We start from the raw sequence: 24,916 nt of genomic DNA, 5'->3' as shown, positions 1-24,916 counted from the left end.
ACCGTTCCCTGGAAAACCAGTAGTAGTTTATAAGGCACATCAGGAGGTATTCTGTATTCTGCCCTCAGAGTGTTGACGAAACACAGAAATTGCATCGGGATTGAATAAAACAGGCACCATGCGGACTTTTCTCCATGGGAGTAATGTCTCAAACTGTCTACGCTTTGATTGTTTCCTGGAAGACCAGTAGTAATATCCGAAGCACATCTGGAGGCATTTTGTAATCTGTGGACCTTCAGAGTGTAGATGAAACACAGGAATTGCATCGGAATTAAATAAAACAAATACCATGATGATCTTTCTCCATGGGTGAGATGTCTCAAACTGTCTACGAATTTTGATCGATTCCTCGAAGTCCAGTAAGAGTTTTTAAGCACGACTGGAGGCATTCTGTGATCTGTGGACCTTCAGAGTGTTGATAAAACACAGAAATTGGAACAGGATTGTATACAACAGGTACCATGTGAACTTTTCTCCATGAGAGTATTGTTTCAAACTGTGTACGATTTGATCGATTCCTGGGAGACCAGTAGTAGTTTAAAAGGCACATCTGGAGGCAATATGTAATCTTTGGGCCTTCAGAGTGTTGGTGAAAAGCAGAAATTTCATCGGGATTGAATACAACAGGAACCATGCGGACTTTTCTCCATGGGAGTAATGTCTCAAACTGTGTACGATTTGATCGATTCCTGGATGACCAGTAGTAGTTTCCGAACCACATCTGGAAGCATTCTGAATCTGTGCACCTTCACAATGTTGATGAAACACAGAAATTGCATCGGGATTGAATACAACAGGCTCCATGCAGACTTTTCTCCATAAGCGTAATGTCTCAAACTATCTACGCATTTATCGACTTCTGGGAGATCAGTAGGAGTTTTTGAAGCACATCTGGAGGCACTCTGTAATCTTTGGTCTTTCAGAGTGTTGATGAAACACAGAAATCGCATCACGATTGAATACAACGGGCACCAAGCGGTCTTTTCTCCATGGTAGTAATGACTCAAACAGTCTACGCTTTGACCGCTTCCTGGATGACCAGTACTAGTTCACGAAGCACATCTGGAGGCATTCTGTAATCTTTGGACTCTCAGAGTGTTCATGAAACACAGAAATTGCTTCGGGATTGAATAGAAGAGGCAACATGCAGACTTTTCTCCATGGGAGTAATGTCTCAAACTATGTACAATTTGATCGATTCCTGGTACACCAGTAGTAGTTTCCGAACCACATCTGGCGGCATTCTGAATCTGTGCACCTTCAGAGTGTTGATGAAACACAGAGATTGCATCGGGATTGAATACAACAGGCACCATGCGGACTTCTCTCCATGGCAGTACGCTTTGCTCGATTCCTGGAAGATCAGTAGTAGTTTCAGAAACACATCTGGAGGCATTCTGTAATCTGTGGACCTTCAGAGTGTTGATGAAACACCGAAAAAGCATCGGTAAGAATACAACTAGCACCGTGCGCACTTTTCTCCATAGAAGTAATGTCTAAAACTGTCTACGCTTTGATCGATTCCTGGAAGACAATGAGTAGTTTCCAAGATACATCTGGAGTCATTCGGTAATCTGTGGACTTTCAGACTGTTGATGATACACAGAAATTGCAACGGGATTGAATACAACAGGCATCATGCGGACCTTTGTCCATGGGAGTAATGTCTCAAACTGACTACGTTTTGATCGTTCCCAGGAAGACCAGTAGTAGTATCCGAAGCACAACTGGAGGCAATCTGTAATCTGTGGACCTTCCGAGTGTTGATGGAACACAGAAATTGCATCGGGATTGAATACAACAGGCACCATGCGGACTTCTCTCCATGGGAGTAATGTCTCAAACTGTCTACGCTTTGATCATACCCTGGAAGGACAGTAGTAGTTTTTTACGAAGCACATCTGGAGGCATTCTGTAATCTGTGGACCTCCAGAGTGTTGATGAAACACAGAATTTGCGTCGGGATTGAATACAACAGGCTCCATGCAGACCTTTATCCGTGGGAGTATTGTCTCAAACTGTCTATGTATTGATCCTTCCCTAGCAGACCAGTAGTAATTTCCGAAGCACAACTGGAGGCATTCTGTAATCTGTGGACCATCACAGTGTTGATGAAACACAGAAATTGGATCAGGATTGTATACAACAGGTACGATGCGTTCCTTTCTCCATGAGAGTAATGTTTCAAATTGTGTACGATTTGATCGATTCCTGGAAGACCAGTAGTAGTTTAAAAGGCACATCTGGAGGCATTCGGCAATCTTTGGTCTTTCAGAGTGTTGATGAAACACAGAAATTGCATCACGATTGAATACAACAGGCACCAAGCGGTCTTGGCTCCATGGTAGTAATGACTCAAACAGTCTACGCTTTGATCGCTTCCTGGTAGACCAGTAGTAGTTCACGAGCACATCTGGAGGCATTCTGTAATCTTTGGACTCTCAGAGTGTTCAAGAAACACAGAAATTGCATTGGGATTAAATAGAACAGGCACCATGCACACTTTTCTCCATAGGCATAATGTCTCAAACTGTGTACAATTCGATCGATTCCTCGTAGACCAGTAGTAGTTTCCGAACCACATCTGGAGGCATTCTGTAATCTGTGCACCTTCAGAGTGTTGATGAAACACAGAGATTGCAATCGGGATTGCATACAACAGGCACCGTGCGGACTTCTCTCCATGGGAGTACGCTTTGGTCGTTTCCTGGAAGACCAGTAGTAGTTACAGAAACACATCTGGAGCCATTCTGTAATCTGTGGACCTTCAGAGTGTTGATGAAACACCGAAAATGCATCGGGAAGAATACAACTGTCACCGTGCAGACTTTTCTCCATGGGAGTAATGTCTCAAACTGTCTACGCTTTGACCGTTCCCTGGAAAACCAGTAGTAGTTTATAAGGCACATCAGGAGGTATTCTGTATTCTGCCCTCAGAGTGTTGACGAAACACAGAAATTGCATCGGGATTGAATAAAACAGGCACCATGCGGACTTTTCTCCATGGGAGTAATGTCTCAAACTGTCTACGCTTTGATTGTTTCCTGGAAGACCAGTAGTAATATCCGAAGCACATCTGGAGGCATTTTGTAATCTGTGGACCTTCAGAGTGTAGATGAATCACAGGAATTGCATCGGAATAAAATAAAACAAATACCATGATGATCTTTCTCCATGGGTGAGATGTCTCAAACTGTCTACGAATTTTGATCGATTCCTCGAAGTCCAGTAAGAGTTTTTAAGCACGACTGGAGGCATTCTGTGATCTGTGGACCTTCAGAGTGTTGATGAAACACAGAAATTGCATCGGGATTGAATACAACAGGCACCATGCATACTTTTCTCTACGGGAGTAATGTCTCAAACTGTCTACAGTTTCATCGATCCCTGGAAGGGCAGTAGTTGTTACCGAAGCACATCTGGAGGCATTCCGTATTCTGTTTACGTTCAGGGTGTTGATGGAACACAGAAATTGCATCGGGATTCGATACAACAGGCACCATGCGGACTTTTCTCCATGGGAGTAATGTCTCAAACTGTTTACGCACTCATCATTCCCTGGAACGACAGTAGTAGTTTCCGAAGCAAATCTGGAGGCATTCTGTAATCTGTGGACCTCCAGGGTGTTGATGAACCACAGAAATTGCATCGGGATTGAATACAACAGGCTCCATGCACACTTTTCTCCATGGGAGTAATGTCTCAAACTGTGTACGATTTGATCGATTCGTGGAAGACCAGTAGTAGTTTCCGAACCACATCTGGAAGCATTCTGAATCTGAGCACCTTCAGAGTGTTGATGAAACACAGAAATTGCATCGGGATTGAATACAACAGCCTCCATGCAGACTTTTCTCCATAGGCGTAATGTCTCAAACTGTCTACGCTTTGATCGACTTCTTGGAGATCAGTAGGAGTTTTTGAAGCACATCTGGTTTCATTCTGTAATCTTTGGTCTTTCAGAGTGTTGATGAAACACAGAAATTGCATCAGGATTGAATACAACAGGCACCTAGCGGTCTTTTGTCCATGGTAGTAATGACTCAAACAGTCTACGCTTTGATCGCTTCCTGGAAGATCAGTAGCAGTTCACGAAGCACATCTGGAGGCATTCTGTAATCTTTGGACTCGCAGAGTGTTCATGAAACACAGAAATTGCATCGGGATTGAATAGAACAGGCACCATGAAGACTTTTCTCCATGGGAGTAATGTCCCAAACTGTGTACAATTTAATCGATTCCTCGAAGACCAGTAGTTGTTTCCGAAGCACATCCAGAGTTATTCTGTAATCTGTGGACCTTGAGAGTGTTGATGAAACACAGAAAATGCATTGGGGTTGAATACAACAGGCACCATGCAAACTTTTCTCCATGGGAGAAATGTCTCAAACTGTCTACGAATTTTGATCGATTCCTCGAAGACCAGTAGTAGTGTCCGAAGCACAACCTGACTCATTCCGTAATCTATGGACATTGAGAGAGTTGATGAAATATATAAATTGCATCGGGATTGAATACATAATGCACCATGCGGTCTTTTCTCCATGGGAGTAATGTCTCAAACAGAATACGCTTTGATCGTTCCCTGGAAGACCAGTAGTAGTTTATAAGGCACATCTGGAGGCATTCTGTAATCTGCCTTCAGAGTGTTGACGAAACACAGAAATTGCATCGGGATTGAATACAAAAGGCACAATGCGGACTTGTCTCCATGAGTGTAATGTCTCAAAGTGTGTTCGATTTGATCCATTCTTTCAAGATAAGTAGTAGTTTCCGAACCACATCAGGAGTCATTCTGTAATCTGTGGACCTTCAGAGTGCTGATGAAACGCAGAAATAGCATCGATTTTGAATACAACAGGCTCCATGCGTACTTTTCCCCATGATAGTTATGTCTCAAACTGTGTACGATTTGATCGATTCCTGGAAGACCAGTAGTACATTCCGAACCACATCTGGAGACGTTCTGTAATCTATGCACCTTCAGAGTGTTGATGAAACACAGAGATTGCATCGGGATTGAATAAAAAAAGGCACCATGTGGACTTTTCCCCATGGGAGTAATGTCTCAAACTCTCTACGCTTTGATCGTTCCCTGGAAGACAAGTAGTAGTTTTCAAGGCACATCTGGAGGCATTCTGTAATCTGTGGACCTTCAGAGTGTTGATGAAACACAGAAATTGCATCGGGATTGAATACAACATGCACCATGCGGACTTTTCTCCATGGGAGTAATGTCTCAAACTCTCTACGCTTTGATCGTTCCCTGGAAGACAAGTAGTAGTTTTCAAGGCACATCTGGATGCATTCTGTAATCTGTAGACCTTCAGAGTGTTGTTGAAACACAGAATTGCATCGCGATTGAATACAAAATGCACCATGCGAACATTTATACATGGGAGTAATGTCTCATACTGTCTACCCATTGATCGTCCCTGGAAGACCAGTAGGAGTTTCTGAAGCACATCTGAAGGCATTCCGTAATCTGTAGACCTTCAGAGTGTTGATGAAACACAGAAATTGCATCGGGATTAAATACAACATGCACCTTGGAGCATTCTGTAATCTTTGGAACTTCAGAGTGTAGATGATACACATAAAGCTCATCGGGATGGATTACAACAGGCACCATGCGGATTTTTCTCCATGAGAGTAATGTCTCAAACTGTCTACCCTTTGATCGTTCCCTGGAAGACCAGTAGTAGTTTCCGAAGCACATCTGTAGGCATTCTGTATTTTGTGGAACTTCACAGTGTTGATGAAACACAGAAATTCAATCGGGATTGAATACAACAGGCACCATGAGGACTTTTCTCCATGATATTAATGTCTCAAACTGTCTACGCTTTGATCGTTCCCTGGAAGACCAGTAGTAGTTTCCGTAGCACATCTGTAGGCATTCTGTTCTTTGTGGAAATTCACAGTGTTGATGAAACACAGAAATTGAATCGGGATTGAATACAACAGGCACCATGAGGACTTTTCTCCATGAGAGTAATGTCTCAAACTGTCTACGCTTTGATCGTTCCCTGGAAGACCAGTAGTAGTTTCCGAAGCACATCTGTAGGCATTCTGTGTTTTGTCGAACTTCACAGTGTTGATGAAACACAGAAATTGAATCGGGATTGAATACAACAGGCACCATGAGGACTTTTCTCCATGATATTAAAGTCTCTAACTGTCTACGCTTTGATCACTCCCTGGGAGACCAGTAGTAGTTTCCGAAGCACATCTGGAGGCATTCTGAAATCTGTGGACCTTCAGAGTGTTCATGACTCAGAAATTGCATCGGGATTGACTAGAAGAGGCACCATGCGGACTTTACTACGTGGGAGTAATGTCTCAAACTGTATACGCTTTGATCGTTCCCTGGAGGAGCAGTAGTAGGTTGCGAAGCACATCTGGAGGCATTCTGTAATCTGTATACATTCAGAGTGTTGATGGAACACAGAAATTGCATCGGGATTGAATACAACAGGCACCATGCGGACTTATCTACATGGGAGTAATGTCTCCAACTGTCTACGCTTTGATCGTTCATTGGAAGACCAGTAGTAATTTCCGAAGCACATCTGGAGACTTCCTGTAATCTGTGGACATTTAGAGTGGTGATTAAACGCAGAAATTGCATCGAGATTGAATACAACAGGCTCCATGCGTACTTTTCTCCATGATAGTAATGTCTCAAACTGTGTACGATTTGATCGATTCCTGGAAGACCAGTAGCACATTCCGAACCACATCTGGAGACATTCTGTAATCTATGCACCTTCAGAGTGTTGATGAAACACAGAAATTGCATCGGGATTGATTACAACAGGCTCCATGCGGACCTTTCTCCATAGGCGTAATGTCTCAAACTGTCTACGCTTTGATCAACTTCTGAGAGACCAGTAGTAGTTTTTGAAGCACATCTGGATGCATTCTGTAATCTGTGGACCTTCAGAGTGTTCATGAATCACAGAAATTCTATCGGGATTGACTAGAAGAGGCACCATGCGGACTTTTCTCCATGGGAGTAATGTCTCAAACTGTGCTCGATTTGATCCATTCCTTTAAGATAAGTAGCAGTTTCCGAAGCACATCTGGAGGCATTCTGTAATCTGTGGACCTTCCGAGTGTTGATGAAACATAGAAATTGCATCGGGATGAATACTACAGGCACCTTGCTTTTTTCTATGTGAGTAATGTATCAACTGTCTACGGTTTGATCGTTCCCTGGAAGACCAATAGTAGTTTTCGAATCACATCTGGAGGCATTCTGTAATCTGTGGACCTTGAGTGTTGATGAAACACAGAGACTGCTTCGGCATTTATTACAACAGGCATCATGCGGACTTTTCTCCATGCGAGTAATGTCTAAAATTCTCTACGCTTTGATCGTTCCTTGAAGACAAGTAGTAGTTTCCAAGGCACATATGGAGGCATTCTGTAATATGTGGACCTTCAGGGTGTTGCTGAAACACAGAAATTACATCGGGATTGAATACAACATGCACCATGGGGACTTTTCTCCATGGGAGTAATGTCTCAAACTCTCTACGCTTTGATCTTTCCCTGGAAGGCCACAAGTAGTTTGCGAAGCACATCTGGATGCATTCTGTAATCTGTAGACCTTCAGAGTGTTGTTGAAACACAGAATTGCATCGGGATTGAATACAAAAGGCACCATGCGAACATTTATACTCGGGAGTAATGTCTCATACTGTCTACCCATTGATCGTTCCCTGGAAGACCAGTAGGAGTTTCTGAAGCACATCTGAAGGCATTCCGTAATCTGTAGACCTTCAGAGTGTTGATGAAACACAGAAATTGCATCGGGATTAAATACAACATGCACCTTGGAGCATTCTGTAATCTTTGGAACTTCAGAGTGTAAATGAAACACATAAAGCTCATCGGGATGGATTACAACAGGCACCATCAGGACTTTTTTCCATGAGAGTAATGTCTCAAACTGTCTACCCTTTGATCAACTTCTGGGAGACCAGTAGTAGTTTTTGAAGCACAACTCGATGCATTCTGTAATCTGTGGACCTTCAGAGTGTTCATGAAATACAGAAATTGCATCGGGATTGACTAGAAGAGGCACCATGCGGCCTTTACTACATGGGAGTAATGTCTCAAATTTTATACGCTTTGATCGTTCCCTAGGAGACCAGTAGTAGTTTCCGAAGCACATCTGGAGGCATTCTGTAATCTGTTTACATTCAGAGTGTTGATGGAACACAGAAATTGCATCGGGATTGAATACAACAAGCATCAAATGGACATTTCTCCATGGGAGTAATGTCTCCAACTGTCTACGCTTTGATCGTTCATTGGAAGACCAGTAGTAATTTCCGAAGCACATCTGGAGGTATTCTGTAACCTGTGGACCTTCAGAGTATTAATGAAACGCAGAAATTGCATCGAGATTGAATACAACAGGCTCCATGCGTACTTTTCTCCATGATAATTATGTCTCAAACTGTGTACGATTTGATCGATTCCTGGAAGACCAGTAGTACAGTCCGAACCACATCTGGAGACTTTCTGTATCTATGCACCTTCAGAGTGTTGATGAAACACAGAGATTGCATCGGGATTGAATAAAACAGGCACCATGTGGACTTTTCCCCATGGGAGTAATGTCTCAAACTCTCTACGCTTTGATCGTTCCCTGGAAGACAAGTAGTAGTTTTCAAGGCACATCTGGAGGCATTCTGTAATCTGTGGACCTTCAGAATGTTGATGAAACACAGAAATTGCATCGGGATTGAATACAACAGGCACCATGCGGACTTTTCTCCACGGGATAATGTCTCAAACTGTCTACGAAATTTGATCGATTCCTCGAAGACCAGTAGTAGTTTCCGAAGCACGTCCTGAGTCATTCTGCAATTTGTGGATCTTGAGAGTGTTGATAAAACACAAAAATAGCATGGGGATTCAATACAACAGGCAACATGCGGACTTTTCTCCATGGGAGTAATGACTCAAAGTGTGCTCGATTTGATCCATTCCTCCAAGATAAGTAGCAGTTTCCGAAGCACATCTGGAGGCATTCTATAATCTGTGGACCTTCCGAGTGTTGATGAAACATAGAAATTGCATCGGGATGAATACTACAGGCACCTTGCTGACTTTTTTCTATGTGAGTAATGTCTCAACTGTGTACGGTTTGATCGTTCCCTGGAGGCCCAATAGTAGTTTTCGAATCACATCTGGAGGCATTCTGTAATCTGTGGACCTTGAGTGTTGATGAAACACAGATTGCTTCGGCATTTATTACAACAGGCATCATGTGGACTTTTCTCCATCCTAGTAATGTCTCAAATTCTCTACGCTTTGATCGTTCCTTTGAAGACAAGTAGTAGTTTCCAAGGCACATATGGAGGCATTCTGTAATATGTGGACCTTCAGGGTGTTGATGAAACACAGAAATTACATCGGGATTGAATACAACATGCACCATGCGGAGTTTTCTCACAGGGAGTAATGTCTCAAACTCCCTACGCTTTGATCTTTCCCTGGAAGGCCACAAGTAGTTTGCGAAGCACATCTGGATGCATTCTGTAATCTGTAGACCTTCAGAGTGTTGTTGAAACACAGAATTGCATCGGGATTGAATGCAAAAGGCACCATGCGAACATTTATCCATGGGAGTAATGTGTCATACTGTCTACGCATTGATCGTTCCCTGGAAGACCAGTACGAGTTTCTGAAGCACATCTGAAGGCATTCCGTAATCTGTAGTCCTTCAGAGTGTTGATGAAACACAGAAATTGCATAGGGATTAAATACAACATGCACCTTGGAGCATTCTGTAATGTTTGGAACTTCAGAGTGTAGATGATACACATAAAGCTCATCGGGATGGATTACAACAGGCACCATGCGGATTTTTCTCCATGAGAGTAATGTCTCAAACTGTCTACCCTTTGATCGTTCCCTGGAAGACCAGTAGTAGTTTCCGAAGCACATCTGTAGGCATTCTGTATTTTGTGGAACTTCACAGTGTTGATGAAACACAGAAATTCAATCGGGATTGAATACAACAGGCACCATGAGGACTTTTCTCCATGATATTAATGTCTCAAACTGTCTACGCTTTGATCGTTCCCTGGAAGACCAGTAGTAGTTTCCGTAGCACATCTGTAGGCATTCTGTTCTTTGTGGAAATTCACAGTGTTGATGAAACACAGAAATTGAATCGGGATTGAATACAACAGGCACCATGAGGACTTTTCTCCATGATATTAATGTCTCAAACTGTCTACGCTTTGATCGTTCCCTGGGAGACCAGTAGTAGTTTCCGAAACAAATCTGGAGGCATTCTGTAATCTGTGGACCTTCAGAGTGTTCATGAAACACAGAAATTGCATCGGGATTGACTAGAAGAGGCACCATGCGGACTTTACTACATGGGAGTAATGTCTCAAACTGTATACGCTTTGATCGTTCAATGAAAGACAAGTAGTAGATTGCGAAGCACATCTGGAGGCATTCTGTAATCTGTATACATTCAGAGTGTTGATGGAACACAGAAATTGCATCGGGATTGAATAAAACAAGCACCATGCGGACTTTTCTCCATAGGAGTAATGTCTCCAACTGTCTACGCTTTGATCGTTCATTGGAAGACCAGTAGTAATTTACGAAGCACATCTCGAGGTATTCTGTAATCTGTGGACCTTCAGAGTGTTGATGAAACGCAGAAATTGCATCGAGATTGAATACAACAGGCTCCATGCGTACTTTTCTCCATGATAGTAATGGCTCAAACTGTGTACGATTTGATCGATTCCGGGAAGACCAGTAGTACATTCCAACCACATCTGGAGACTTTCTGTAATCCATGCACCTTCCGAGTGTTGATGAAACACAGAAATTGCATCGGGATTGATTACTACATGCTCCATGCGGACTTTTCTCCATAGGCGTAATGTCTCAAACTGTCTACGCTTTGATCAACTTCTAGGAGACCAGTAGTAGTTTTTGAAGCACATCTGGATGCATTCTGTAATCTGTGGACCTTCAGAATGTTCATGAAACACAGAAATTGCATCGGGATTGACTAGAAGAGGCACCATGCGGACTTTACTACATGGGAGTAATGTCTCAAACTGTATACGCTTTGATCGTTCCCTGGGAGACCAGTAGTAGTTTCCGAAACACATCTGGAGGCGTTCTGTAATCTGTGGACCTTCAGAGTGCACATGAAACACAGAAATTGCATCGCGATTGACTAGAAGAGGCACCATGCGGTCTTTACTACTTGGGAGTTATGTCTCAAACTGTCTACGCTTTGATCGTTCCCTGGAGGAGCAGTAGTAGTTTGCGAAGCACATCTGGAGGCATTCTGTAATCTGTATACATTCAGAGTGTTGATGGAACACAGAAATTGCATCGGGATTGAATACAACAGGCACCATGCGAACTTATCTACATGGGAGTAATGTCTCCAACTGTCTACGCTTTGATCGTTCATTAGAAGACCAGTAGTAATTTCCGAAGCACATCTGGAGACTTTCTGTAATCTGTGGACATTTAGAGTGTTGATTAAACGCAGAAATTGCATCGAGATTGAATACAACAGGCTCCATGCGTACTTTTCTCCATGATAGTAATGTCTCAAACTGTGTACGATTTGATCGATTCCTGGAAGACCAGTAGTACATTCCGAACCACATCTGGAGACATTCTGTAATCTATGCACCTTCAGAGTGTTGATGAAACACAGAAATTGCATCGGGATTGATTACAACAGGCTCCATGCGGACCTTTCTCCATAGGCGTAATGTCTCAAACTGTCTACGCTTTGATCAACATCTGGGAGACCAGTAGTAGTTTTTGAAGCACATCTGGATGCATTCTGTAATCTGTGGACCTTCAGAGTGTTCATGAATCACAGAAATTCTATCGGGATTGACTAGAAGAGGCACCCTGCGGTCTTTTCTCCATGGGAGTAATGTCTCAAAGTGTGCTCGATTTGATCCATTCCTTTAAGATAAGTAGCAGTTTCCGAAGCACATCTGGAGGCATTCTGTAATCTGTGGACCTTCCGAGTGTTGATGAAACATAGAAATTGCATCGGGATGAATACTACAGGCACCTTGCTTTTTTCTATGTGAGTAATGTATCAACTGTCTACGGTTTGATCGTTCCCTGGAAGACCAATAGTAGTTTTCGAATCACATCTGGAGGCATTCTGTAATTTGTGGACCTTGAGTGTTGATGAAACACAGAGACTGCTTCGGCATTTATTACAACAGGCATCATGCGGACTTTTCTCCATGCGAGTAATGTCTAAAATTCTCTACGCTTTGATCGTTCCTTGAAGACAAGTAGTAGTTTCCAAGGAACATATGGAGGCATTCTGTAATATGTGGACCTTCAGGGTGTTGCTGAAACACAGAAATTACATCGGGATTGAATACAACATGCACCATGGGGACTTTTCTCCATGGGAGTAATGTCTCAACCTCTCTACGCTTTGATCTTTCCCTGGAAGGCCACAAGTAGTTTGCGAAGCACATCTGGATGCATTCTGTAATCTGTAGACCTTCAGAGTGTTGTTGAAACACAGAATTGCATCGGGATTGAATACAAAAGGCACCATGCGAACATTTATACACGGGAGTAATGTCTCATACTGTCTACCCATTGATCGTTCCCTGGAAGACCAGTAGGAGTTTCTGAAGCACATCTGAAGGCATTCTGTAATCTGTTTACATTCAGAGTGTTGATGGAACACAGAAATTGCATCGGGATTGAATACAACAAGCATCAAATGGACATTTCTCCATGGGAGTAATGTCTCCAACTGTCTACGCTTTGATCGTTCATTGGAAGACCAGTAGTAATTTCCGAAGCACATCTGGAGGTATTCTGTAACCTGTGGACCTTCAGAGTATTAACAAAACGCAGAAATTGCATCGAGATTGAATACAACAGGCTCCATGCGTACTTTTCTCCATGATAGTTATGTCTCAAACTGTGTACGATTTGATCGATTCCTGGAAGACCAGTGGTACAGTCCGAACCACATCTGGAGACTTTCTGTAATCTATGCACCTTCAGAGTGTTGATGAAACACAGAGATGGCATCGGGATTGAATAAAACAGGCACCATGTGGAGTTTTCCCCATGGGAGTAATGTCTCAAACTCTCTACGCTTTGATCGTTCCCTGGAAGACAAGTAGTAGTTTTCAAGGCACATCTGGAGGCATTCTGTAATCTGTGGACCTTCAGAATGTTAAAGAAACACAGAAATTGCATCGGGATTGAATACAACAGGCAACATGCGGACTTTTCTCCATGGGAGTAATGACTCAAAGTGTGCTCGATTTGATCCATTCCTCCAAGATAAGTAGCAGTTTCCGAAGCACATCTGGAGGCATTCTGTAATCTGTGGACCTTCCGAGTGTTGATGAAACATAGAAATTGCATCGGGATGAATACAACAGGCACCTTGCTGACTTTTTTCTATGTGAGTAATGTCTCATTTGTGTACGGTTTGATCGTTCCCTGGAAGACCAATAGTAGTTTTCGAATCACATCTGGAGGCATTCTGTAATCTGTGGACCTTGAGTGTTGATGAAACACAGATTGCTTCGGCATTTATTACAACGGGCATCATGTGGACTTTTCTCCATGCTAGTAATGTCTCAAATTCTCTACGCTTTGATCGTTCCTTTGAAGACAAGTAGTAGTTTCCAAGGCACATATGGAGGCATTCTGTAATATGTGGACCTTCAGGGTGTTGATGAAACACAGAAATTACATCGGGATTGAATACAACATGCACCATGCGGACTTTTCTCACAGGGAGTAATGTCTCAAACTCTCTACGCTTTGATCTTTCCCTGGTAGGCCACAAGTAGTTTGCGAAGCACATCTGGATGCATTCTGTAATCTGTAGACCTTCAGAGTGTTGTTGAAACACAGAATTGCATCGGGATTGAATGCAAAAGGCACCATGCGAACATTTATCCATGGGAGTAATGTCTCATACTGTCTACGCATTGATCGTTCCCTGGAAGACCAGTACGAGTTTCTGAAGCACATCTGAAGGCATTCCGTAATCTGTAGACCTTCAGAGTGTTGATGAAACACAGAAATTGCATAGGGATTAAATACAACATGCACCTTTGAGCATTCTGTAATCTTTGGAACTTCAGAGTGTAGATGAAACACATAAAGCTCATCGGGATGGATTACAACAGGCTCCATGCGGACCTTTCTCCATAGGCGTAATGTCTCAAACTGTCTACGCTTTGATCAACTTCTGGGAGACCAGTAGTAGTTTTTGAAGCACACCTGGATGCATTCTGTAATCTGTGGACCTCCAGAGTGTTCATGAATCACAGAAATTCTATCGGGATTGACTAAAAGAGGCACCCTGCGGACTTTTCTCCATGGGAGTAATGTCTCAAAGTGTGCTCGATTTGATCCATTCCTTTAAGATAAGTAGCAGTTTCCGAAGCACATCTGGAGGCATTCTGTAATCTGTGGACCTTCCGAGTGTTGATGAAACATAGAAATTGCATCGGGATGAATACTACAGGCACCTTGCTTTTTTCTATGTGAGTAATGTATCAACTGTCTACGGTTTGATCGTTCCCTGGAAGACCAATAGTAGTTTTCGAATCACATCTGGAGGCATTCTGTAATCTGTGGACCTTGAGTGTTGATGAAACACAGAGACTGCTTCGGCATTTATTACAACAGGCATCATGCGGACTTTTCTCCATGCGAGTAATGTCTAAAATTCTCTACGCTTTGATCGTTCCTTGAAGACAAGTAGTAGTTTCCAAGGAACATATGGAGGCATTCTGTAATATGTGGACCTTCAGGGTGTTGCTGAAACACAGAAATTACATCGGGATTGAATACAACATGCACCATGGGGACTTTTCTCCATGGGAGTAATGTCTCAAACTCTCTACGCTTTGATCTTTCCCTGGAAGGCCACAAGTAGTTTGCGAAGCACATCTGGATGCATTCTGTAATCTGTAGACCTTCAGAGTGTTGTTGAAACACAGAATTGCATCGGGATTGAATACAAAAGGCACCATGCGAACATTTATACACGGGAGTAATGTCTCATACTGTCTACCCATTGATCGTTCCCTGGAAGACCAGTATTAGTTTCTGAAGCACATCTGAAGGCATTCTGTAATCTGTTTACATTCAGAGTGTTGATGGAACACAGAAATTGCATCGGGATTGAATACAACAAGCATCAAATGGACATTTCTCCATGGGAGTAATGTATCCAACTGTCTACGCTTTGATCGTTCATTGGAAGACCAGTAGTAATTTCCGAAGCACATCTGGAGGTATTCTGTAACCTGTGGACCTTCAGAGTATTAATAAAACGCAGAAATTGCATCGAGATTGAATACAACAGGCTCCATGCGTACTTTTCTCCATGATAGTTATGTCTCAAACTGTGTACGATTTGATCGATTCCTGGAAGACCAGTAGTACAGTCCGAACCACATCTGGAGACTTTCTGTAATCTATGCACCTTCAGAGTGTTGATGAAACACAGAGATGGCATCGGGATTGAATAAAACAGGCACCATGTGGACTTTTCCCCATGGGAGTAATGTCTCAAACTCTCTACGCTTTGATCGTTCCCTGGAAGACAAGTAGTAGTTTTCAAGGCACATCTGGAGGCACTCTGTAATCTGTGGACCTTCAGAATGTTAAAGAAACACAGAAATTGCATCGGGATTGAATACAACAGGCAGCATGCGGACTTTTATCCACGGGATAATGTCTCAAACTGTCTACGAAATTTGATCGATTCCTCGAAGACCAGTAGTAGTTTCCGAAGCACGTCCTGAGTCATTCTGTAATTTGTGGATCTTGAGAGTGTTGATAAAACACAAAAATTGCATGGGGATTCAATACAACAGGCAACATGCGGACTTTTCTCCATGGGAGTAATGACTCAAAGTGTGCTCGATTTGATCCATTCCTCCAAGATAAGTAGCAGTTTCCGAAGCACATCTGGAGGCATTCTGTAATCTGTGGACCTTCCGAGTGTTGATGAAACATAGAAATTGCATCGGGATTAAATACAACAGATACCATGATGATCTTTGTCCATGGGAGAGATGTCTCAAACAGTCTACGAATTTTGATCGATTCCTCGAAGACCAGTAGTAGTTTACCAGCATATCTGGAGGCATTCTGTAGTCTGTGGACTTCAGAGTGTTGATGAAACACAGAAATTGCATCGGGATTGAATAAAACAGGCACCATGCGGATTTTTCTCCTTGGGAGTAATGTCTCAAACTGTATACAGTTTCATCGTACCCTGGAAGGGCAGTAGTTGTTTCCGAAGCACATCTGGAGGCATTCTGTAATCTGTGGACCTTCAGAATGATAATTAAATACAGAAATTGCATCGGGATATAATAAAACAAACACCATGCGGACTTTTTAGCTTGAGAGTAATGTCTCAAACTTTCTACGCTTTGATCGTTCCCTAACAGACCAGTAGTAATTTCCGAAGCACATCTGGAGGCATTATGTAATCTGTGGAACTTCACAGTGTTGATGAATTACAGAAATGGGATCATTATTGTATACAACAGGTACCATGCGTACTTTTCTCCATGAGAGTAATGTCTCATACTGTGTACGACTTGATCGATCCTGGAAGACCAGTAGTAGTTTAAAAGGCACATCTGGAGGCATTCTGCATTCTGTGAGCCTTTAGAGTGACGGTGAAAGGCAGAAATTGCATCGGGATTGAATACAACAGGAACCATGCGGACTTTTCTCAATGCGAGTTATGTCTCAAACTGTGTACGATTTGATCGATTCCTGGAAGACCAGTAGTAGTTTCCGAACCACATCTCGAAGCATTCTGAATCTGTGCATCTTCAGAGTGTTGATGAAACACAGAAATTGTATCGGGATTGAATAGAACAGGCACGATGCGAACTTTTCTCCATATGAGTAATGTCTGAAACTGTGTACGATTTGATCTTTTCCTGGAAGACCAGAAGTAGTCTAAAAGGCACATCTGGAGGCATGATGTAATCTGTGGGCCTTCAGAGTGTTGGTGAAATGCAGAAATTGCATCGGGATTGAATACAACAGGAACCATGCGGAATTTTATCCATGGGAGTAATATCTCACACTGCGTATGATTTGATCGATTCCTGGAAGACCAGTAGTAGCTTGCGAAGAAAATCTGGAGTCATTCTGTAATCCGTGCACCTTCAGAGTGTTGATGAAACACAGGAATTGCATCGGGATTCAATACAACATGCTCCATGCGGACTCTTCTCCATAGGCGTAATGTATCAAAATGTCTACGCTTTGATGTAATTCTGGGAGACCAGTAGTAGTTTTTGAAGCACATCTGGAGGCTTTCTGTAATCTTTGGACCTTCAAAGTGTTGATGAAACACAGTCATTTCATCGGGATTGAATAAAACAAGCACCATGCAGACTTTTCTCCATGGTAGTAATGTCTCAAACTGTCTACTATTTGGCCGTTCCCTGGAAGACCAGTAGTAGTTTCCGAAGCAGATCTGGAGGCATTCTGTAATCTTTTGACCTTCAGAGTGTTGATGAAACACAGAGATAGCATCGGGATTGAATACAAGAGGCACCATGTGGACTTTTCTCCATGATAGTAATTTCTCAAATTGTCTACGAATTGATCGTTCCCTCGAAGACCATTAGTAGTTTCCGAAGCACATCAGGAAGCATTCTGTAATCTGTGGACCATCAGAGTGTTCATAAACACAGAAATTGCATCAGGATTAAATAGAACAGTCACCTTGCGGACTTTTCTCAATGAGGGTAATGTCTAAAACTGTCTTCGCTTTGATCGTTAACTGGAAGACCAGTTAAAGATTCCGAAGCACATCTGGAGTCATTCTGTAATCTGTTGACCTTCAGAGTGTTGATGAAACACACAAATTGCATCAGGATTGAATACAACAATCACCATGCGGTCATTCCTATATGGGAGTAATGTCACAAACAGTCTTCGCTTTGATCGCTCCCTGGAAGACCAGTAGTAGTTTCCAAGTCACATTTGGAGGCGTTCTGTAATCCGTGCACCTTCAGATTGTTGATGAAACACAGAAATTCCAACGGGATTGAATACAACAGGCACCAAGCGTAGTTTTCTCCATTGGAGTAATGTCTCAAACTGTCTACGCTTTGATCGATCCCTGGAAGACCAGTAGTAGTTTTCGAAGCACATTAGGAGGCATTCTGTAATCTGTAAACCATCAGAGTATTCATAAACACAGAAATTGCATCGGAATTGAGTAGAACAGGCACCATGCGGAATTTTCTCATTGAGATTAATGTCTCAAACTGTCTACGCTTTGATCGTTAACTGGAAGACCAGTAACAGTTTCCGAAGCACATCTGGATGCATTCTGTAATCTCTTTACGTTCAGAGTGTTGATGGAACACAGAAATTGCATCGGAATTTAATACAACATGCACCATGCGGTCCTTTCTCCATGGGAGTAATGTCTCGAACTGTCTACGTTTTGATCGATTCCTGGTAGACCAGTAGTAGATTCAGAATCACATCTGGAGGCAATCTGTAATCTATGGACCTTCAGAGTGTTGATGAAACACAGGAATTGCATCGGGATTAAATAGAACAGCCACCATGAGTGCCTTACTCCATGCTAGAAATGTCTCAAACTGTCTATGAATTTTGATCGATTCCTCGAAGACCAGTAGTAGCTTCCGAAGCACATCTGGAGGCATTCCGTAATCTGAGGACCTTCAGAGTGTTGATGAAACACAGAATTTGCTCGGGATTTAATACAACATGCACCATGCAGTCTTTTCTCCATGGGAGTAGTGTCTCAACCAGACTAAGCTTTGATCGTTCCCTGGAAGACCAGTAGTAGTTTATAAGGCACATCTGGAGGCATTATGTAATCTGCCTTCTGAGTGTTGATGATACACAGAAATTGCATCGGGATTGAATAAAACAGGCACCATGCGGACTTTTCTCAATGGGAGTAATGTCTAAAATTGTCTACGCTTTGATCGTTTCCTGGGAGACCAGTAGTAATATCCGATGCACATCTGGAGGCATTCTGTAATCTGTGGGCCTTCAGAGTGTTGATGAAACACAGGAATTGCATCGGGATTCAATACAACAGGCACCGAGCGGACTTTTCTCCATGGGAGTAATGTCTGAAACTGTCTACGCTTTGATCATTCCCTGGAAGGACAGTAGTAGTTTCCGAAGCACTTCTGGAGGCATTCCGTAATCTGTGGACCTTCACAGTTTTGATGAAACACAGAAATTTGATCGGGATTGAATACAACAGGAACCATGCATACTTTTCTCCATGAGAGTAATGTCTCAAACTGTATATGATTTGTTCGATTCCTGGAAGCAAAGTAGTAGTTTAAAAGGCACATCTTAAGGCATTCTGTAATCTTTGGGCCTTCAGAGTGATGGTGAAACGCAGAAATTGCATCGGGATTTAATACAACAAGAACCATGCGGACTTTTCTCCATGGGAGTAATGTCACAAACTGCGTACGATTGATCGAGTCCTGGAAGACCAGTAGTAGTTTCCGAACCACATCTGGAAGCATTCTGAATATGTGCACCATCAGAGTGTTGATGAAACACAGAAATTGCATCGGGATTGAATACAACAGGCACCATGCGGACCTTTCTCCATGGGAGTAATGCCTTAAACTGACTACGCTTTGATCGTTCCCAGGACGACCAGTAGTAGTTTTTGACGCACATCTGGTGGCATTCTGTAATCTTTGGACCTTCAAAGTGTTGATGAAACGCAGTAATTGCATCCGGATTGAATACAACAGCCACCATGCGGACTTTTCTCCATGGGAGTAGTCTCAAACTGTCTACGCTTTGATCGTTCCCTGGAAGACCAGTAGTAGTTTCCGAATCACATCTGGAGGCATTCTGTAATCTGTGGAACTTTTAAGAGTTGATGAAACACAGAAATTGCATCGGGATTGAATAAAACAGGCACCATGCGGACTTTTCTCCGTGGGAGTAATGTCTAAAATTTCCTACGCTTTGATCGTTTCCTGGGAGACCAGTAGTAATATCCGAAGCACATCTGGAGGCATTCTGTAATCTGTGGACCTTCACAGTTTTGATGAAACACAGAAATTTGATCGGGATTGAATACAACAGAAACCATGTGTACTTTTCTCCATGAGAGTAATGTCTCAAACTGTATACGATTTGATCGATTCCTGGAAGCAAAGTAGTAGTTTAAAAGGCACATCTGGAGGCCTTCTGTAATCTGTGGGCCTTCAGAGTGATGGTGAAACGCAGAAATTGCATCGGGATTGAATACAACAGGAACTATGCGGACTTTCCTCCATGGGATTAATGTCTCAAACTGTGTACGACATGATCGATTCCTGGAAGACCCGTAGTAGTTTCCGAACCACATCTCGAAGCATTCTGAATCTGTGCACCATCAGAGTGTTGATAAAACACAGAAACTGCATCGGGATTGAATACAACAGGCACCATGCGGACCTTTCTCCATGAGAGTAATGCCTTAAACTGACTACGCTTTGATCGTTCCCAGGACGACCAGTGGTAGTTTCTGAAGCACATCTGGAGGCATTCTGCTGTAATCTTTGGACCTTCAGAGTGTTGATGAAACACAGAATTTGCATCGGGATTGAATACAACAGGCACCATTTGGACTTTTCTCCATGGGAGTAGTCTCAAACTGTCTACGCTTTCATCGTTCCCTGGAAGACCAGTAGTAGTTTCCGAAGCACATCTGGAGGCATTCTGTAATCTGTGGAACTTTTAAGAGTTGATGAAACACAGAAATTGCATCTGGATTGAATACAAAAGGTACCATGCGGACTTTTCTCAATGGGAAAAGGTCTCAAACTGTCTACGAAATTAGATTGATTCCTCGAAGACCAGTAGTTGTTTCCTAGGCACATCCAGAGTCATTCTGTAACCTGTGGACCTTGAGAGTGTTGATAAAACACAGAAATTGCATGGGGATTGAATACAACAGGCTCCATGCAGGCTTTTATCCATGGGAGTATTGTCTCAAACTGTCTATGTATTGATCCTTCCCTAGCAGACCAGTAGTAATTTCCGAAGCACAACTGGAGGCATTCCGTAATCTGTGGACCATCACAGTGTTGATGAAACACAGAAATTGGATCAGGATTGTATACAACAGGTACGATGCGTTCCTTTCTCCATGAGAGTAATATTTCAAACTGTGTACGATTTGATCGATTCCTGGAAGACCAGTAGTAGTTTAAAAGGCACATCTGGAGGCATTCGGCAATCTTTGGTCTTTCAGAGTGTTGATGAAACACAGAAATTGCATCACGATTGAATACAACAGGCACCAAGCGGTCTTGTCTCCATGGTAGTAATGACTCAAACAGTCTACGCTTTGATCGCTTCCTGGTAGACCAGTAGTAGTTCACGAGCACATCTGGAGGCATTCTGTAATCTTTGGACTCTCAGAGTGTTCAAGAAACACAGAAATTGCTTTGGGATTAAATAGAACAGGCACCATGCAGACTTTTCTCCATGGGAATAATGTCTCAAACTGTGTACAATTCGATCGATTCCTGGTAGACCAGTAGTAGTTTCCGAACCACATCTGGAGGCATTCTGTAATCTGTGCACCGTCAGAGTGTTGATGAAACACAGAGATTGCAATCGGGATTGCATACAACAGGCACCGTGCGGACTTCTCTCCATGGGAGTACGCTTTGGTCGATTCCTGGAAGACCAGTAGTAGTTACAGAAACACATCTGGAGCCATTCTGTAATCTGTGGACCTTCAGAGTGTTGATGAAACACCGAATATGCATCGGGAAGAATACAACTGTCACCGTGCAGACCTTTCTCCATGGGAGTAATGTCTCAAACTGTCTACGCTTTGACCGTTCCCTGGAAAACCAGTAGTAGTTTATAAGGCACATCAGGAGGTATTCTGTATTCTGCCCTCAGAGTGTTGACGAAACACAGAAATTGCACAGGGATTGAATAAAACAGGCACCATGCGGACTTTTCTCCATGAGAGTAATGTCTTAAACTGTCTACGCTTTAATCGTTTCCTGGAAGACCAGTAGTAATATCCGAAGCACATCTGGAGGCATTTTGTAATCCGTGGACCTTCAGAGTGTAGATGAAACACAGGAATTGCATCGGAATTAAATAAAACAGATACCATGATGATCTTTCTCCATGGGTGAGATGTCTCAAACTGTCTACGAATTTTGATCGATTCCTCGAGGTCCAGTAAGAGTTTTTAAGCACGACTGGAGGCATTCTGTGATCTGTGGACCCTCAGAGTGTTGATGAAACACAGAAATTGCATCGGGATTGAATACAACAGGCACCATGCGGACCTTTCTCCATGAGAGTAATGCCTTAAACTGACTACGCTTTGATCGTTCCCAGGACGACCAGTGGTAGTTTCTGAAGCACATCTGGAGGCATTCTGCTGTAATCTTTGGACCTTCAGAGTGTTGATGAAACACAGAATTTGCATCGGGATTGAATACAACAGGCACCATTTGGACTTTTCTCCATGGGAGTAGTCTCAAACTGTCTACGCTTTCATCGTTCCCTGGAAGACCAGTAGTAGTTTCCGAAGCACATCTGGAGGCATTCTGTAATCTGTGGAACTTTTAAGAGTTGATGAAACACAGAAATTGCATCTGGATTGAATACAAAAGGTACCATGCGGACTTTTCTCAATGGGAAAAGGTCTCAAACTGTCTACGAAATTAGATTGATTCCTCGAAGACCAGTAGTTGTTTCCTAGGCACATCCAGAGTCATTCTGTAACCTGTGTACCTTGAGAGTGTTGATAAAACACAGAAATTGCATGTGGATTGAATACAACAGGCTCCATGCAGACTTTTATCCATGGGAGTATTGTCTCAAACTGTCTATGTATTGATCCTTCCCTAGCAGACCAGTAGTAATTTCCGAAGCACAACTGGAGGCATTCTGTAATCTGTGGACCATCACAGTGTTGATGAAACACAGAAATTGGATCAGGATTGTATACAACAGGTACGATGCGTTCCTTTCTCCATGAGAGTAATATTTCAAACTGTGTACGATTTGATTGATTCCTGGAAGACCAGTAGTAGTTTAAAAGGCACATCTGGAGGCATTCGGCAATCTTTGGTCTTTCAGAGTGTTGATGAAACACAGAAATTGCATCACGATTGAATACAACAGGCACAAAGCGGTCTTGTCTCCATGGTAGTAATGACTCAAACAGTCTTCGCTTTGATCGCTTCCTGGTAGACCAGTAGTAGTTCACGAGCACATCTGGAGGCATTCTGTAATCTTTGGACTCTCAGAGTGTTCAAGAAACACAGAAATTGCTTTGGGATTAAATAGAACAGGCACCATGCAGACTTTTCTCCATGGGAATAATGTCTCAAACTGTGTACAATTCGATCGATTCCTGGTAGACCAGTAGTAGTTTCCGAACCACATCTGGAGGCATTCTGTAATCTGTGCACCGTCAGAGTGTTGATGAAACACAGAGATTGCAATCGGGATTGCATACAACAGGCACCGTGCGGACTTCTCTCCATGGGAGTACGCTTTGGTCGATTCCTGGAAGACCAGTAGTAGTTACAGAAACACATCTGGAGCCATTCTGTAATCTGTGGACCTTCAGAGTGTTGATGAAACACCGAATATGCATCGGGAAGAATACAACTGTCACCGTGCAGACCTTTCTCCATGGGAGTAATGTCTCAAACTGTCTACGCTTTGACCGTTCCCTGGAAAACCAGTAGAAGTTTATAAGGCACATCAGGAGGTACTCTGTATTCTGCCCTCAGAGTGTTGACGAAACACAGAAATTGCATAGGGATTGAATAAAACAGGCACCATGCGGACTTTTCTCCATGAGAGTAATGTCTCAAACTGTCTACGCTTTAATCGTTTCCTGGAAGACCAGTAGTAATATCCGAAGCACATCTGGAGGCATTTTGAAATCTGTGGACCTTCAGAGTGTAGATGAAACACAGGAATTGCATCGGAATTAAATAAAACAGATACCATGATGATCTTTCTCCATGGGTGAGATGTCTCAAACTGTCTACGAATTTTGATCGATTCCTCGAGGTCCAGTAAGAGTTTTTAAGCACGACTGGAGGCATTCTGTGATATGTGGACCTTCAGAGTGTTGATGAAACACAGAAATTGCATCGGGATTGAATACAACAGGCACCATGCATACTTTTCTCTACGGGAGTAATTTCTCAAACTTTCTACAGTTTCATCGATCCCTGGAAGGGCAGTAGTTGTTACCGAAGCACATCTGGAGGCATTCCGTATTCTGTTTACGCTCAGGGTGTTGATGGAACACAGAAATTGCATCGGGATTTAATACAACATGCACCATGCGGTCCTTTCTCCATGGGAGTAATGTCTCAAACAGTCTACGCTTTGATCGGTTCCTGGAAGACCAGTAGTAATATCCGAAGCACATCTGGAGGAATTTTGTAATCTGTGGACCTTCAGAGTGTAGATGAAACACAGGAATTGCATCGGAATTAAATAAAACAGATACAATGATGATCTTTCTCCATGGGTGAGATGTCTCAAACTGTCTACGAATTTTGATCGATTCCTCGAGGTCCAGTAAGAGTTTTTAAGCACGACTGGAGGCATTCTGTGATCTGTGGACCCTCAGAGTGTTGATGAAACACAGAAATTGCATCGGGATTGAATACAACAGGCACCATGCATACTTTTCTCAACGGGAGTAATTTCTCAAACTGTCTACAGTTTCATCGATCCCTGGAAGGCAAGTAGTTGTTACCGAAGCACATCTGGAGGCATTCCGTATTCTGTTTACGTTCAGGGTGTTGATGAAACACAGAAATTGCATCGGGATATA

The sequence above is a fragment of the Schistocerca gregaria genome, unplaced genomic scaffold (genome assembly GCF_023897955.1).
Source record: "Schistocerca gregaria isolate iqSchGreg1 unplaced genomic scaffold, iqSchGreg1.2 ptg000350l, whole genome shotgun sequence".
Lineage (NCBI taxonomy): Eukaryota > Metazoa > Arthropoda > Insecta > Orthoptera > Acrididae > Schistocerca > Schistocerca gregaria.
The sequence above is the reverse complement of the archived record's forward strand: the minus strand, read 5'-3'. Positions refer to the sequence as shown.